This window comes from Ctenocephalides felis, unplaced genomic scaffold, assembly GCF_003426905.1.
Source record: "Ctenocephalides felis isolate EL2017-DRISC unplaced genomic scaffold, ASM342690v1 CF-g0.4_SCAFFOLD_01886, whole genome shotgun sequence".
Lineage (NCBI taxonomy): Eukaryota > Metazoa > Arthropoda > Insecta > Siphonaptera > Pulicidae > Ctenocephalides > Ctenocephalides felis.
The window spans coordinates 79,111,074-79,130,414 of NW_020538040.1; positions in this window are offsets into that span (position 1 = coordinate 79,111,074).

The window sequence follows — 19,341 nt, forward strand, 5'->3', positions numbered from 1 at the left end:
AATTAAGTTAAAATTTCCACTACCGACAAAGATAATGTAGAACACCGATTTCCTTATGCTACGCATTGATATTATATGTTTATTTCTTTTAATATCTAAAATATTCAATTTCCAAACAAACTAATTAAGAACAACAAAAAATTTAATTGCTATTCTAGATATAGAAATCATATAATGAATACTGGCTGAATACAATCTTCAAAATTATATTATGTTTCAGCTTCTGTTATAGATGATTATCATACTGTTTATTGAAACTACTGTATGTGCGTTGTAATAAATAAATACTTATAATTCCAACAATCAATACGAGCATAGTAGTCACCTGTCATGAATGATTTTAAAACGCGGTTCAAATACATATCAAGAGTCGCAATCGCAGTGGAAGTAAACCGTTTAAATGTTATTCAAGAAATAATAAAAAACGGTCAAAGCGAATGTTACTTGTTCTTTAACAATAATTTTAGAAAATTGTTTTTTTTTATTTTCACTTAGGATTACTTATTTATATAAAAGTCCTGATACTTAATCGTTCAAAATTAAACATTCTCTAACCATTTACTAGTATTTTACAAACGTTTTCAATGTGCTAACGTAATAAAAATGAAATTCTAAAACGTGACTTGTACAAAATAAGCCGTATATTTTACAATCGTTGACAAAATTTCAAACAATTTCGCAAAATAGCTACATATTTAACAACACCCTCAAAACGCCAATTTCATATAAGCTCAGATCTAAATTCTGGATTAGTCGAAATTAGTTAATAAAGAAAATAAAAGTATAATACTTTGAATAAAAGTATAATACTTGCTGGTCTGGCGGTAAAATCTATATTAATCTCGAAATTCGCGAGTGGAATGGGATAATATATAAAACTTAAAATAATGTATTTGCACGATATATAATGTTTAATTAGAATTGAGTAAATAAAATAACCAAAAAATAAATACTAAAACTTTAGTACCAAACACAAATTAAATACATTGCAATTATTTTTGATAACATACAGTAGAAGTTATTTGATGATGAACCATATTTATTAAGGAAAAATGAAACCAATCACCAAACCATTTTGTTCATATGGTACGGACAAAATGACATGCATAGATACTAGTTTTTAAGAAAGTTGTTCATAAAAAAATCGTTTAGTCCTGTTTGGGACATCAACTCATAACGAACGAGCCCAAAGGGATTGCAATAAATGTAAGTCACTTCGTTTTACCCTGTGAGTGAGTTCTATGGTTTGTTTTTAGAAGTAGTTAGAGTAAAAGTTAAAAAAATCACCATCAACAGAATTCATTTTTTTCCTTGGTCTGGAATGAACTAATCTGTAGTGCTTGCGAAATAGTAGAGAAGGACTGGGTAGAGTTGTGCCAGGGCACGGTAGTGAAAGTCGCCATAAAAGGTAAATCATGACTGATTTTGAAATAGCATACAAAGGGAGAAAGATGAAGTATATTTGTTGGAACAAGTTTCGATCATTGGACTGAGTCGCCTACATTAATATGATCTACAGACCGCAATGCTTTTAAAAAGTCAAAAGTAAGTTTTCATGTTCGACATGTAATAATAACTCTTACTTTTATACAAATAGATCACTTTGTTATTTTATTTTGTCGAAACATTAGTAGTTAATTAGCAGCTAATACTTTTTGTGTAGATATATTAGCTCAGTCATGACGATAATTTGTTTTCAAAATGCATTGCGTATGGTTGTTAGAGTTGTGACATGTATTTCTTGTCCTTTTTGGTTGAAAGGCCAAAAATGTAAAGAATAATCTAACTTAACTAATTGTAAGACAAAATATGAAAGAGAAAGGGAAAAAACAACAATGCAAAAGAAGAAAGATTCTCTCTGATCCATGAGAGATCATATTCTGAAAGTAGGGGGTGGCGTAAAATGGATCAAGTGTCGAGAAACATGCGTCTGGTTTCACGTAAAACTCGCAGGTGATAGTCACTATTACATTTGTCACTATTCAATGATGATTTTTATTAGATTTCAGTAAATTGATAGATAGTTACTACCATATTTTGACTGCTTAGTTAACTGATAATTATTAGTTAACATTTTGACTGATTTTAAAAAAGACTGTTATAACACTGGTCATGATGGTGATATATAAATTATAAGAAAGAAAGTGATGGCATATTTCAGTTTATTTCTTGTTAAGTTTGTTTAAAAATATGTTTTGTTATATATTGTTATTAGGTTGTCAAATATCTCCCTTCCGCTTTTTTGCTCTTGGTTTATAATACAAAAATATTTATAAACTATGTAATGATTATGTTATGTTGTGTTACATATTTCTGACAATAAAAGTCGTTATAAACCATTTTAGTGATCATACTTATTGCCTTTTAAACTGCATTTATACCTGTCACAACGGTTCTTAGAGTGTGGACGGTTGTGACATTCGTCCATTTTTTGTCTGATTTGATTTTATGACAAATCCATCGTATATACATTGTCGGACATTATTTCAGTATTTCCATGTAGAATAAAGTTCAAACTAGTTGGTATTGGTATTTTGCCTTGAAGCAAGTTACATGAACATCCCGGTATGTGTAAATAATCGGCCTAATCAATAAAAAAAAATTAATTTATGAGTAATTAAAAGTATTACGAGTAGATTTATTACACATAATTGAAAACGAACGAACACGTTAACTGGCAGTATTTTCTGATAGCAAATTTTCAAAAATCAATTATTTTTATAATTGAACCAGTTTCCGTAAGACTTAGTAAACGTCGATTTACGGCAAAAAATTTGTTCGCTCACGCACACACATACGCACTCACATACTTTTTCCGAGAAAGGGTGAATGGAACTTCGCCCCAGGATTCGTTAGGAATGATAACATTCTAGATCTTCCCCCCACGAAGTAATGCCTAACGGCGGTTTCCGTGGTAACCAGAGGCAAGGGCAAAACGCAGGTTTTAGCCGGTATTATACCAGAGCGATATTGAGTCCGACATACCCAGACAAAACACGAGTCTGGGATCGGATTCCCCGAAGAAAAAACACATACTTTTTCCAAAGTTGGTCTCATTCGATTCAGAATAGCTTGAAACGTCGAGAAAACATAAAATTAGCGATTCAAATTTTTTGATGAAAATAAACTTTTCCTTCGGGAAGTTAATTAACATCAACTTTAATTTTTTCCCTGCTAACTGGCAAATTAACAAAATTATTGCTGATCAAAAAAAGTGGCAGAACCGTTTGTATGAAATAGTTTTGTTCATTGTATAAGCATGTCATTTCAATGAATGAATGAATGAATGATGAATGAATGAATGAATAAATACTAAAAATTTGATCAAATAACTGATAGTTGCTATCAAATTGATCGAAATCACTAGTATGGACATAAGTTAATTGAAGTCTTCAGAAAACACGAGTAAACCACCGTCATTTTTTTTAAAACGACGCGATATACGTTTGAACTGTAACTGCCACAACGTTGATACAATGTGAAATTTTAGTATTTGATGTATCAATGAGTATGGCTATGAGTGGAGGAGCCCGCAGAATACAATGCCGCACACAACTATTTTTAATCATTGCGATAATTCATGTACGCCTATTATAATGTTAATAATTTGCAAGAGGTGTTCGGATCGGAGCCGCCCGGCCTTTCTCTACGCTATTCTACTACGTTCGTCGTGTATCTTCTTCGCATCTTAAATGGCCCATCGAATATCTCGTATGTGGGATATCTCATCGTGAGAAATCCGTTGACCTGAGCAATATGAAATCAGGTTATTGTATAGATAAAAAGTCCACAAGATATGCCGCTTGCAAGATGGCCCCATACTGATGGAGTTTTAATGTATTGCAAGACAACGCGACATGGAACTTTCTTGCTTTTCGGGAACGGAGATACAGTAACGCACAAACCGTTCGGCAACAAATATCTGATTGATTATTACAATAATAGTCAACAAAATTTTATCTACCGTCGACACCAGTTCTTATTAATTACCGTTATGCAGTTTTAAACATAGAATTTTCATAAATACTTTGTATAATTTATTTATTGAGTAAGAACTGGTAAAACTGGCACACGGTCTGCCTTTGGAATAAATTGATTCGCATCCCGGATCCAAATATTATCGATATTGGGCTGGGCAGTATCTTCCATAAAAGCTACTGGCCAACGGGATGAAAATCGATAAATTGATAGCAATGCAATTTAATATGTTAGAATTATAATCATGTAGGTTGTTTTTAATAACATTTAAGTGCAAATAGAACGCCAACGCTAAAAGTTTCCAACCAATATCGTTGAAAGACCGGATGAAAGACTACAAGCTGGTCAATTGAACTAGTTCGTCATAAAATGTATGGTTCTAATCCATCCTTTAATTTTGTATTCGATGTTGCTCTAAAATATTTAAAATATATGGCAACAGTATTGGTAAATTCTGAAATAACTTATTCAAAAATAAAAATAACTAGTAAAATAAATAAAATTTTATTTTTATTTTAATTTTCGATTTCAATCAAAACACAAACTGAAGTTTTAAGTAAGATTGTAAGACTGATTCGAGATTGTAATCCTAAAGTCAATAAAAAATATGTAAACGCGTTTTATGAAAAAGATGTGATATTTCTACAATATACATATTGTACAATTGAAATGCCTTCAGTGCATTCACTTTTTTAGTAAAGTGCCTGGAAGCCTGTGCTGCGCACCTTGCACAGCATTATTGTGAATTTAATACACCAAAATATTACATAGGGTGAGACTGGGCACAAAGGTCCAAGTTGACTTTGAGCAATTATATTTTGAAAACCAAACCAATTACAACACAACAAATACCACATATCAAACGAACAACTATCTGACTCTGTTCAGTTAAACTCCCAGCTAATTCATTATTGTAGATATTTGTTTTTATACCGTTTTTTAAAAATTCATTATTGTAGATATTTGTTTTCATACCGTTCATTCATTCTTTCAATTCAATTAAAAATTCATTCTTTTTTACCCTAAAAATGAGGTAAATTGAGACGGCCAGTGGGCAAATAGCTTATTTTAATTTTGAAGGAATTTTACAAGATAACTGCTATATTATTCAACAACTGCAAAATATGAATTTCACGGGTGCATTTTTACAGAAATACCATTGTAAATAACCTTGATCTGTTATTTTATCAGCAATATTCATTAGCAGAGTTGGAATAATTATTTATTAAATTTAGCTCTTGTAAAATTATTTTTTTTAACTTAATTTACTTTTTTATTTGCATTTTTTTTAATTTTTTACACCTTTACCAGGGTAAAGGTTCAGTTGGTTATTTTCACCCCAACCATGTAAGGTTTTATAGAACTTATATAAAAAAAACGGTTGAATCTAACTTAAGATTAACAATACAAAAACTGACCACGATAAAGCAACTTTTGTTATGGATTTTCAAACATTGCCTTTTATCAACCTATATCAAGATCATAAAAATCAAGGTGATGTATGAAAATGAAAAATTTTTAACTTTACTTATTTTTGTAAGAATTTTTTAACATATTTTACATATTTTTTAACTTTACTATTTCATAAGAAGTGTATTATATCCATAGATAAATAAGTATATGATTATATCACACAGTATATAATAAAACTAAATTTTTTAATAACACATCATAATATGTTCATGTGTGTGCATGCATTCTGAAAAGAAACTTTACATGTGTGTTAACTCGGTAGCTATTCAAACTTACAATAGTTTCAATATCAGAAAATTGTTTGCCAGTCATTGCCGTAATGCCGCTAGAGAACTACAAAATTACTTAGCAAAGCCATGAATAATTAAATAAAACAATTATTAAATAAAATTGAAATAACGTTCATTGCATCAAAATGCATTCATAAAATATTCAAAAAAAATGAATTATAAATAACTAAAATTCCTAATTTTCTTCAATCATGAAAAATATATAAAAAAATTAATAATAAAAAAAATCATCAAGTCAAAAGAAAACCATAAAGAAATAAAGTGTGATAAACATAAAGAAATGGAATCTTGCAATTTATTCCACAACGAAATGAAAAATACACATCAACTGAGATATAGAGCAATGATTGCATTCGACTAATGGGAATTTCATACGCCTAATTGTCTTCGAGACAAAAGGCAATAAAGCCCGGAAGAACGTACCTACAGATGAAGAAGCAAATACAAATAACTTTAGCAGATAGATTATAAAATACAAGTGCATTCTATACTTATCGCATCCACATCTTACCAAATTCATTTTAATTAATTAACGACTACACACATTTCAATATAATAGTGCATTTCAAGGAACTAATAATGTTAACGTAGAAATCTTTCACACATACATTACATTATCAGAAAATTAATAATAAAAATTCTGCGATGTACGATACGATATTAATCTAATAGAATATATAGATATAATTAATTAGATTATTTATATCTAATTTATGCATTACATTTAATTTTATAATTGTATATTAAAACACCTTAAATGGACGAGTTGCTATTTTAAACATTATAGTATCACACTGATGTGTATGAGAAAAGCGCTTGCAAAACTGATGCAAATTATGGTTTTGTGTAATTATATATTTCGATTCAAGACAAAAAAAAATATTATTAAACCATACATCATTAAACATAGCATAGCGTAGTTTCTGTTTTATTTTTGAGCTTTGCAAATATGATATTTATTATAATTAAAATAAAACCCTTTTCATATATGTCAATTATATGCAGATGAGCCCATTTTCTCTATATGTGTATAATATTAATTTTTTACCGCACATATAAAGAAAAACTAGTGATGCATGGGGTCGTATCTTAAGGCAAATTGCTGGAAATTCCCGTACCGCAATAAAGAATTCAAAAGATTTCAAATGTTTTTGCGGCTTTCTATATTCGTATCTTATAAGCGAAATATAGGAGCTTATAAATTAGACGACGACGTTTATATATGTTTAGATGACAAGTAAGTAAACATAACTTGATCAAGTGGAGTTAGAATTAAACGACCTTATCTCATATTTATAAAAACTATATAAATTGAATTACAAAATTAAAATTATTTATTTCAAGTAAATATGTAAGATTTAGTATTTTAGCTAGAATTAAAATGAAAAACCGAATTATTTTTTATTAAAAAAAAAATTTTTTTTCAAAAATCATTACGAATTCAATGTTTTTTGGATACTGTTCTCTCAAAAACCTAATTTCTATTTTATGCACTCTTTGCTCCGTATTTGCGAAACGGGTGGACTTGTCTTTGCCAAAAGCTAATCATTCCCATGATGGGGAGGATCAGTAAATCCGAATCTTTTTTGAATAATTGAAACCGGTTGATCCGTGCGCCCGAAATCGTACGAAAAATTGAATCCATACAAAACACACACATACACATGTGATTCAATACTCTTCTTATAAGATAGGGTAGAGCGGAGCTTGAAAGTCCTCGGGTAAAAAAGTCCACCACCGATTTCCCAAAAATCAATAAAGTTAAGAATTTTTTCAACGACAATAGTTGAAGGTAGAGGGAAAAAAATGTATAACCACACATCCATTTTTTCTATAATATGCAAAAATGTTGAGAAACCCCTGAAATGTAAAGATATGCAAAAATTTTCATTTTCGATTTTTGGACGATTACCTACTATAGCAAAAAAATACTATGAAAATATATTATTTAACAAATTAAGTAGAAAAGATTTTTATTTTTATCCAATATATTTTACTACACAATGAAAATCGTAGGTTTTGAAAATTCTTGTAGATCTGTAAAACCATTATTCTCGTTAATCGTGAAATTCATTTTCGATGCATATAAACTGTTACAACAAACATCACCAAAACCATATAATAACTTTACTTTTACTTAACAGAAAATTATTTGAAAAAAATCATCACGACATAGTACATTCAAATGTAATACACACTTAATTTGTATATTTGTTTTCATACAACATATACAACATAGCAATGTATATCTATTTCCCTTTAATACGAATTTTAATATAATTAAGTAAGTACGTATTAAAATTTTAAAGTCATACATAAAGTTCACACGCAGCTCAACTTAGTGAATTACTTAGAAGCTTCTGGTAAATAATTTCGCTTTAAATAAATACATTAAGATCTATTGTTTAAAAAAACTTAATTATTTGATAAGCATCAACTCAAAATCTGTGCCTCTAACTCATCAAGTGAAATTTCATGTGAAACAGTGTCGAATGCCATCATTACATTAATTAACTTTTCTTTATATATATATATATATATATATATATACATCGTATATATATATATATATATATATACATCGTATATATATATATATATATATATATATATTATATATATATATATATATATATATATATATATAAGTATATAAACTTTTGATTTGTTTTTTCGACGTTGAAACTAGGGTTTGTCGGTTTTCAAAAACCGGTTTTGAAAGCCAGTTTTTTGGCGAAAATTATGGAATTCGAAAACCGGTTTTTTAGTGAAAAAAGTCGGTTTTCACTGTATAAATGGAAAATGACAAATATAGCCAAATATAAAAGATAGATGAAAGCATTTTGATTCTTGAAATCATATCATTTCTATAGCATTTGATATCTTATCAGTCTGCAATGGTTCCCAGAAATTGTATATATTAATTTAGATTTTTATACCAGAGTATATATTAATTTAAATCAGTGTGACTTCTTCTTGAAGAAGTAACTTCCTCTACTCAAACTTAAAATAAAAGAGTTTTAAATCCTAGAAGCCACAAATTAAAGAACAAAAAATTTATCGAATTATCATATCAGGCTTTAGAAACAATTAAGCATAATTTAATCGCAAGTATGAGAGTATTTTCTATTACAGGAAATTTTGTGAGTAAACAAAGGACACGTCTATGTAGAAATTCGATAGACGTTCTCAGTTTTTTGAAATCGTATTTTATTAAATAAAAAAAAACAATTAGAATATTTAATTAATGTATTATTTTTATTTATTCGAAAACTTTCCTTTCACTACCATAAAAATATTTTCATTCTTATATGTGAAAATGATGAAACGAATAATTATTTTCAAATTTATTTAATCAAGATAAACTATAATTTTTTAGTTCTACTATTTAAAATAAAATAAATTTGTTTACTATCTATAAAATTAAACAATAAATAAATTCAGTCAAATACTGCCCTAAATTACACTAAATTTGCGGATAAATTAAAGAATGTTCGAGCAAAAATTTATTTTCTATATCAAATTCGAAAACCGGTTAAAATCGGTTTTTTAGTAAAATTAAAATTCGAAAACCGGTTTTCTGAAATGTCGGTTTTTATATAAACCCTAGTTGAAACATATTCTTGAAATGATTACTTGCAGCCAAAGGGTCGAAATAGAAAACAATAAATAATAAACTATTTATTATGTGCGTTTCGACACTGTATGTGTGTCATCATTCAACATGTTTAACAAATTAAAGGCAAGAAAAATACCACACATAATTGTTACTTTCATCTGCTGATGAATACTTATGACGAAATACCAGGTCAAGGTTATTAACAGTGGTATCTCTGTAAAAAAATGGACCAGTAAAATTTATATTTTGCTTTGGTTAAATAATGTATAATTGCTTTTATTGCTAAATCTCTCAAATCTTTTATTGTTAAATTTTAAATTAGACATTGGATCTGTTTGCCCACTAGCGTCCCAATATACCCCGCCTATCCGAATTTCATATATGCATAGTTTCCTAATTTTTTATGATTTTTCAATATTACTATTCTTAATCATTATTTCATACATATATTTAATGTGCTTAATCCACTTTCTTTTACTGTTCAGTATCTAACTCCGTATTTTAACTTTCAAAATGACTTTTATAGGACTTTAGATTCATGTTTCCGGTCCACATAGACAATTTGTCTATGGTAGATGGTTCAATAACTGAATAAGACGACGCCGATAACGAAACTCATTATCACTTTTCACTTGTAACTTTTGTTTTCGCAAAGCGAACATTTTCGAGCTAACAATAAGACATTTTAAAGCAAACGTTCTTCTTGCAACAGCAACTTTCCGTACCAGAATTAAATATTCGAGCAAAAAAATGAATAATCAATAAATATTGATCAATGATTATGAGCAATTGTTTTAAATATTTTCAAAGAAATAATTATAATTACTATATATGTATATATATATACAGTGGCGATCTCATCGCTCAAAACACTTGAAAATGTTTACATAAGAAGAGATGCGGAATAAATCCATCTGAGGATATATTTCTTACGATTAGAGCAACGCATATGAAATATATACATTTTTTAACTGAATTGTAAATTTAAAATTAATATTTAAAGTATAAAACTTTGCATATTATTGAAAATTTTGAAATTTGTTTGAACCCTATAAGTGAACTCTAAAAATTTAAAATCTAAGCACGGAACCCAAAAAAAATGTAACAAAATACTTATGTGGCACTCATGTCTCTATAAAATATCTGATAATTTGATATCCATATGTCTAATTATCATTTTAGATTGCCAAATATCATTTTTTTTTACATTTTCCTCTGTATCTCCGAAACCTCTGGACTTGCCTTCCCAAAAATTTAATCAACCTTCATTTCGTCAATACAAGTAAAATGTTTTTTGAATTATTCAAGTCGGGTGCTCTTCATAAGCTTCAAATTACAGTTTTTGGCATTTTTTGCCCCATATCTTCGAAACAACTGGAACTGTCTTCGCCAAAAACTAATCAACAAGTCTCTCCATCAGTAGATATCGAATGTTTTTTATTTAAATCGGTTGATCCATGCGCCCGAAATTGTGGACGAAAAATTGTATCCTACACATACACATAAATTATGAATACACATGCATCATTTTTTCTAAGGTATGCCAAAATATTCAGAAACCTTTGAAACGTAAAGATATGCAAAAAATTTCATTTTCGATTTTTTGCGATTTCTATAACTTAGCCAACGGGTAATTAAAAAAACTTAACATTCAAAATACAAATAAAAATTTTTATGCTTTTTCTAAAATTACTCCATTGATATCTGATTCTCAATGTCAAAGCTCACAGTAGAATGACTTCGCTGAAGTTGAATAGTTTGAAATTCATATCTTTATAAATGTATGAGTTATACATACGAAATGTTCAATTGTCTCTGTAAAAATGTTTATTTATCATACCTGTAAAATCATCTATGTATTTTATTTCAAATATTATAAGTTTGCATACAATTTTCTAAAATTTTACTTACAGTATCTTTTATACTATGGGTTTTGAAATAATATGTAATAGTGCAGTAAACGGGGCATTTTGGGTCTGAATTTTTTTACTGTGCTCCGAATTGCATGAAATTTTGGAATAAGGTTCATCTTTCAATTTCAAAATAATTTTTTTAAACAATTTTTTATCAAGGGGTTGTTTTTGAGGGTCTAAAATGGGTTAAAAATTTGATAATCAAGATAGAAAACATAAAATATTATTTACTTTATACGTAATACTTATTATATCATACCAAAATTTATTTTTAAGTGTTTTTTTTTTCAATTTAGAGGTTGTTTGAGGGGTTTTAGGGTTTTCACGGGGTTGAAAATGATTTTATTGCAAGGTAAATATAATAAAAAATATTTTTTAATTATATCCTACAATAATAAAAACGTTTTCTAGCGATAAAACGGCTCAATGTCCACTTATTTATTAAGGGGTCGCAACCCTCCAAAGGGGTGGTGGCGGAACCTGAATTGTTTTCACTTTTGAACTTAAGGTTAAGATGAACCAAATTCCAAAATTTCATGCAATTCGGAGCACAGTAAAAAAATTCAGAGGTTATACCCTTTTTTCCTCTCCGTTTACGGAACGAATAAGCAGGTTTCGTTCGATGCAATATGAGAAGAAAATTATACCATATTGACGCACAGACAAAAAATGAACCCCTGCTAAGACTTCATATTTTAAAGCACAAAAGCATATTGCGTAGAGCGGGGCATAAAGATCCGATTTGACTTTGCGCAATTATTTTTTGAAAACCGAACCAATTATATGGATTTGACTAAGTTCAGTAAAACTTAGTTCAGTTAATTATTCATTATAGTAAGGTTTTTTTTTTTGCTATTTTTAAAAAAAGACCCTTTTTACCATACGTGGGGATAAAATGGGACGGCCATAAAGCAAACGGATTTAATGTCATATTCACAATTTTAAAGAGATTTTATGGAATAATGTGAATTATGGAATAATAGCTGCATTAAACATAAAAATTTAATATAAATCTAAAAGTCATTCGATGTAACTCGATAAGGACTAGTGATTTGTAATCCTAAATCGATTTTAAAAAATGTTTGAAAGATATTGGTTCGGAATTATATTGATTAGTTTTTAATATTTTTGTTTTGGTAATATTATTTCTAAATGTGCCATATATTAAAATTTTGTATTCAAAGTGAATAAGTTAAGAATTTATAATTGATAAGATTGATATGTTTATAAGAATATATTTTATATAATTTATATCATGTGAGTGTTAACAGTTGTACTTTAAAAAAATCAAATTAGTTTATTATTTTATAAAAAAGTAACTAAAACTTAGAAGCTAAAATGATCGGCCAAGCCGTTTCTTAGTTTAACTGTTGAAAAAAAAAAAACGATAAAAATTTTATATTGATATCATGGTCCTAAAGACCATACTAAAATATTACAGCACTACGACAAGTCCTTTAATTTTAAAATTTTATTATGTTTGAGAAAATATGATGATATGATGAAAATATGATTTTGGACAAGTCGCGTTTTGATGTGATAAGTCAAATTTTAAATTTCACAAATTAAAAAGCCATAAATTTGATAATGAAGAGCCGCAATTAGGTTTACGAAAAGATCGGCTAAGCCATTAGGAATGGCTTTGTAATTTTTAAACAAGTGAGTAGTCTACAATACTTTTCTAGTTATGTAAAAAATCTTACCATTAATTAAAATCATTAAATAATAGCAAGGACTACGATCATAATATATGTAATTGTGCCAGTATTTTTTATAGCACCTGCTTAATATTTTATAAAATAATTTATTAAGTTTTTTGAAAGAAAATGTCTGGACACTTTTCATGAAATTTAACATGGCGATAAAGTTCATGCATTAAACAGTCCTACAAAAATTGGTTGAATCATATAAATTAATTAAATTTTGTAAATAAAAAGCTACCAAATATAGGACATATAAGCAAATGTCTATGCACTATATTTATTATAATTGCAGATAATTTAAATGTGTTTGAGAGATATCAATTGAAAATTGCAATGTTTAGATTTAAGTGGAAGCGAAAACTTTATTTTGGAAATGAACAGCTGAAAACTTAATCTAAATATCTAAGTCTCAATTTTGGTTTATGAAGTTAATTATTACACATTTCGGGAAGTTTGTGATGCAACTTGCCTTAAGTCCAAATGCCACTTCCAACTCGTTAATTATTCTATTTCAAGAAACAATGAGTTAGATTTTAATAAACTGAACAGAAAACTATTCTAAAGGTTATATAAAAAAAAATCTAACTCAAAAATAACAGTTCACGTTATAAAACAATTAAATAACGTATACCTTAAAATTATATTCAGAAGTCGTAAACTAAACAACCGTGTTTGAATACAAAAAGACTACAACGAAAAAAAATACTTTCGTTAAAATGATTGCGATGTCGCTCAATTTAAAGAGATGACACATCATTTTTCCTCTACTTTAAAATGGTATCATTAAATTAGCTAATGGTGATAGGCCTTTTTAGCCGCAGACCTTTAAGCTCCGCTCTACCTAGGTCGATTTATTTCCGATACAAAAATTGTTTGCTATGCAAGCATTGTCAATTATAATTATAACTCTGGATAGTAAAAATGTTCAATAGAATTATTGCTTTCGAATTTGATCTACGATATGCGAGTATCTTGTACCAAATTTTTTCATCTTGCCTCATATACTGTCAGCTTAGGGGTCGTCCATTAATCACGTGAGGTTTTTAGGTAAAGGTGGGGTTTGACAAAAAATCACGAAATATCACGTGGGGTAGGAAGGGGTATAGCAAAATTTTAAAAAATCCAAACTATTTAAAAAAAATCAAAAATTTTACAATTTTTTCTCGTAACTAAATTACACGTGACGTTTGTTGGGGAAGGAGGGAAATTTTAATATCACCAAGAGGGAAGGAGGGTCCAAATATCCTCAACGATCACGTGAATAATGGACGTCTCCTTATATTTTTGTTCTTCCGCAAAAAATCAACGTATATGTATGTATACATTATTATAAATATATATTTAATTCTAAACCATTGCCTCAATTAGGAAAACTTTTGAATTTGATAAATTTACGCTATATTGTAATTTATTGCTATTGTGTTGTTGTTCTATTTTTTAATGCAAAGATATGAAAAAACAATATCACATTATAGTAAATTGTATTCTATATTTCACACGAGTTTCATTATAACCGTTACATATATATATATATATATATATATATATATATATATATATATATATATATATATATATTAAATAAGTGTGTGTATATAATGACTTTTATAGATCTTTATATTCACGTTTCCATAAATAAATATACATATTTTACTTTTACAACCTGGAATTCAAATATATGTATAGTTTTTAAAAGAAAAACTTTTAAGAATTGCTCTCAAATGCAATACCTACAGAAAGAGCTTTAAATTCACGACTATGTACCATGAATACAAAATTTCCAAATTTAAATTATTTGCGGAGATATAGCTGTAAATTTTAAATGCAATTTACTCGATTATATATATATATATATATATATATACATATATATATATATATATATATATATTCATTCTTCAAATTATTTAGAGGGCTTAAATCATAGGCATGGTCAGGTGCCAATTTTTTGAGTTCTCCCACTTTATTACTTTGTAGAATTAAAAGTTTTTGACTATTTTTAACTTCCCGAAGGAGAAGGTTATGTTTTCATCAAAAAATCCGATTCGCTAATTGTATGTTTTCTCGACGTTTCAAGCCATTCTGAATCGAATGAGACCAAATTTGGAAAAAGTATGTGTGTATGTGTGTAAGTGCGTGTGTGTGTGTGTGAACAATTTTTTGTCGTAAATTGACGTTTTTTAACAAACGGCTAGACCAATTTCAAAAATTTGAAAGCCATTCGATGTATCTCGATAAGGACTATCGTTTCTCAGTTTTGCGCTACGTTCGGCCGAACCGTTTCTTTGTAAAACGCACAAAAGTGAAAAATTTTTCGTCCACGTTTTAGCCCGCAATTCTGAATGGATTTTGAAAATTCAAAAACTGTTCGAAAGATATTGGTTGGGAATCGTGCTGATTAGCTTTTGATAAAGATCGGTCGGGCCGTTTTCTTGTGATAAATTTTTATCGACGATTTTTATGATTTTTTTTTTGACAGTAGATACCACAGTCTTATAGATCATACTAAAATAATACGGCCCTACGACAAGTCGTTTAATTTTTTAAATCCTTCAAAGTTTGATAAATTAGTATCGTTTTTTTGGTGTTTGTCAAAATTAGAACTTTCATCTAAGTTTGCTCAAAAACGCCTAAACCAATTTCAAAAATTTAAAAACCAATCGAAGATTTTGATGTGGATTATCATTCTCAGTTTTATGCAGCGATCGGCCGAGCCGTTTTTTTGTAATTTGGGAAAAAGTGTTAAACTCTTCGTACACATTTAAGCTCATACTACCGAATCGATTTTAAAAAATCAAAAACTGTTCGAGAGATATTAGTTGGGAATGATTCTGATTAGTTTTAGATGAAAATCTACCGAGCCGTTTTCTTGTAATTCGTTGTTGAAAACTAAAATTGAGTGGTCTTATACAACTTATTAAAATATTACAGCCTTACGACAAGTAGTTTGATTTTAAAAAATCGTCAAAGCTTGAGAAAATGAGTAGTTTTTTTGATGTTTGTTAAAATTAAAATTATATGATTTACTTGGTATGACAACAGAGTACTTGGTCTTAATGAACATACTAAACCATCAAAGTCCTACGGAAACTAGTTCAATTATAATATATAAAAATTATTGATATTTGAAAATTTGCTTTTAGAAAATACTCCGAATTAACGTATTCGTTCGTTTTCAATTATGTGCAATAAATCCACTCGGAATATTTTTAATCAATCATAAATTAATTTATTTTTTAATGATTAAGTCGATTATTTACACATATGAGAAGTTCACGTAACTTGCCCCAAGACATAATACCAACTACCAACTAGTTTTTTCTTAATTCTTAAACATGAATTAATAAATTGTGAAAAATATTGTTTGCCTTTTATTTTACGGCCTTTCAATATTCGTATAAAATGCCTCTAGACCAGAAAACTCCCTTAAATTATTTTAAATATAATTTCTCCTCGTATTCTGAAGTGAGAAATTTGAAACCCGGATTTTTAAATGTCAGGTCGCGATATTAGCCGTGATCTTGATCTTGGACTTATTGTTAGGCAATTTTATAGTATTTTAGTAAAATATTCATATCATTATTCATTGTTAACGGCGTAAGATTTCACGCGTTCAGTTGGGGTCAAATTTCTGAATGATTAAAATTCAAATTCATAAAACGCATATTGTAGAATATATATTTATGTCTTCAATCAATTTCATAAATAACCCCGTAAGTATTGACAATTATTCGTTCGGCGATATTTTCTTACTATTACAACTAGTACTCTTTATATTATGCGGTGCTAGAGTCATACATAACTGGTCTCGCTATTACATTATATAATAAAAGTAGTTCATTTTTTGCGATCAGTTTCGATTTTCTGTTTATCAATAGGTACGAAGACTCAATGACCGTATCTTCAATATTATTTGTACACATAATTAATAATTATGTTCAATTAATTCATGATTAACACTAAAAAAAAGTCAAATTGAAAACTCTTCTTGTTCTATTCTAGTTGTTATATCTATCCGCTATCAATTTATATCGCTTGAGCTAAAATAAAACAAAAAAATGTAATATATAATTACTTGCACTCTTATTATTCAGCAGGTATACGTAGCACTTTGCAATGACGAAAGTTCCGTGAACTTCCCGATACGTGTAAATAATTGAATTAATTTATAAGAAGTTACATTTATCTAATTGTATCTATTTATATAGATAGTTTTTAAATAAAATGAATTTCTCATTAAAAACTAATTAATATGATATATATATATATATATATATATATATATATATATATCAATCTCAATAATAATATAGTATGGACCCGCGCTCGTATGTATCAAAAGCACAGCTCATTATTTGATTTGCTACAAAATTTTACTACATTTTTATAATTCAACTACCTTTCGTACGACTATAATACTTTAGAATATTAGTTAGGACAATGAATCATATCGCCAAGTTAAGTTTCCTTAAAAACCTCAAACAATTTTTTTAAAGAATGAAGAAAGACTTGTAAGAACTAATCAGCACAATTCCCAAATAATATCTCTCGAACAGTTTTTGAATTTTGAACAATGCTTCAGGAATTTTGGCTAAAACGTGGACGAAAAACTTTACACTTATCTGGTAATTGTAAAAAAACATCTCGGCTGATCGTCGCGAAAAACTAATCAACGCAAATCCTTATCGAGTTTCATTGAATAGCTTTTAAATTGTTGGAATCAGTTCACATAAAAACATATAATTTTTCCAAAGTTTTAAACGGTTCAGATTGACTTGAAACGTCGAGAACACATAAAATTAAAAAATCGGAAATTCCCCTTAGTAGAAACCATACTCTTAGTAGATATCCTATTGTGTCTACCCTAGCAAATTGGGTATGTATAAATGAAGAAAAAATTACATAACTTTATTAATTTAGATCTTATACCAAAATTTAGTAATAACCAGAATGGCATGTTTTTTCCGTCTCTAAAATTAACTCACCAATATGCTTATCATTGAAACTTGCTACATCATTATATTACAAGTATGAATACTTACATAATAGTACTACGATTTTGTCTGAAACCACAAATTACTGAATAAATGTTTTGTTTACTGTTGAGAATTTACTCACTATAATTTCAAATATTAGAATAGCAAGTCTGATTCTTCAAATAATAATATTAAACTATCTCTAGTTATAAGACTGACTATTACTATGATCTACTATGCTTGGTCCAAAAATCCAATGGTAAGACATCATCTTCTCTAAATATTAATGTATTTTTTTAAAAAAATGCATATGCTTTTCTTCCTAAAACTCTCATTAGATATTTTAAAAATATTACATATAAACATTTTGTTTTTTCAGCATTTTGAGTGTATTATTATACGTTGATAAATATCAACTAGCATTTACGGAATCCCATTCATTTTCTGTTTCCAGCATTACTTTTTGTATGAAAAATTATCTTTCCGTACATAATTATACGACTTTCTATTTTTTAATAACAACGTGAATTCATTGATTAATTGATAGTAAGTATTGTTCACTTCTTAAATAGTCAATAGCAAACCATTTCAAAATTTAAAAAAAATTTAAAGACTAAAAAGTAAGTTTTAAGAAAAGTGTGCATTGTAGACTTTACAAATAATCTCTACAAAAATTATGGAAAATACTAAATGTGTATACTGTAGACATTAGAAATATGATCTGTAAGAAAATTTTGACAAATGCTATTTAGAAAAATCACCATCTAACTTTTACTATCACTTTTCTTCAATAACCAACCGTAGGAGCCATTGGAACGAAATTATTTTCCATTGTAAACCGGAAGGTTTGTATTTTCAAATAAAAAAAGTTAAGAAAATATTTAGTAGTTTTTTGTAACAATTTTTTTAAAAAAAATTATTTGGCGGTCCTTAATATGGTTATTTTCAAAATTTTTGCTTTTTGGGCTCAAATGTTTCCAAAAAGATAAAAAAAAAATCTCTGAAAATTTAAGCTCTTAATATTAACTTTAAGACAGTCCGCACTTCAACCAAAGTTTCTTATGAAAATAACACGTAACATTTTATTTGTTTTTTTATTTGGAATTTTATAACTGTTCGACAAGTAATTCAAAATTTTGAGAATAAAATTGTATTTGCTTATTTTGGTAATAAATAAAAAATTACAACAAAAATTTGTTTGTTTGTTTGCAACAAGTGTTTACTTAGAAAGAAGAACCAAGAAACTTTGATTGGAGTGCGGATAATCTTAGAGGTATGCGTGCATGTAATCAAAAATAACGCGCAAGAAAAGCAAAGATAAGTACGACTGGTGAAATTTTTGTTGCCGGTACGTAAAGAACAACCGGATTTCGTCGTGGATGCCAAAAC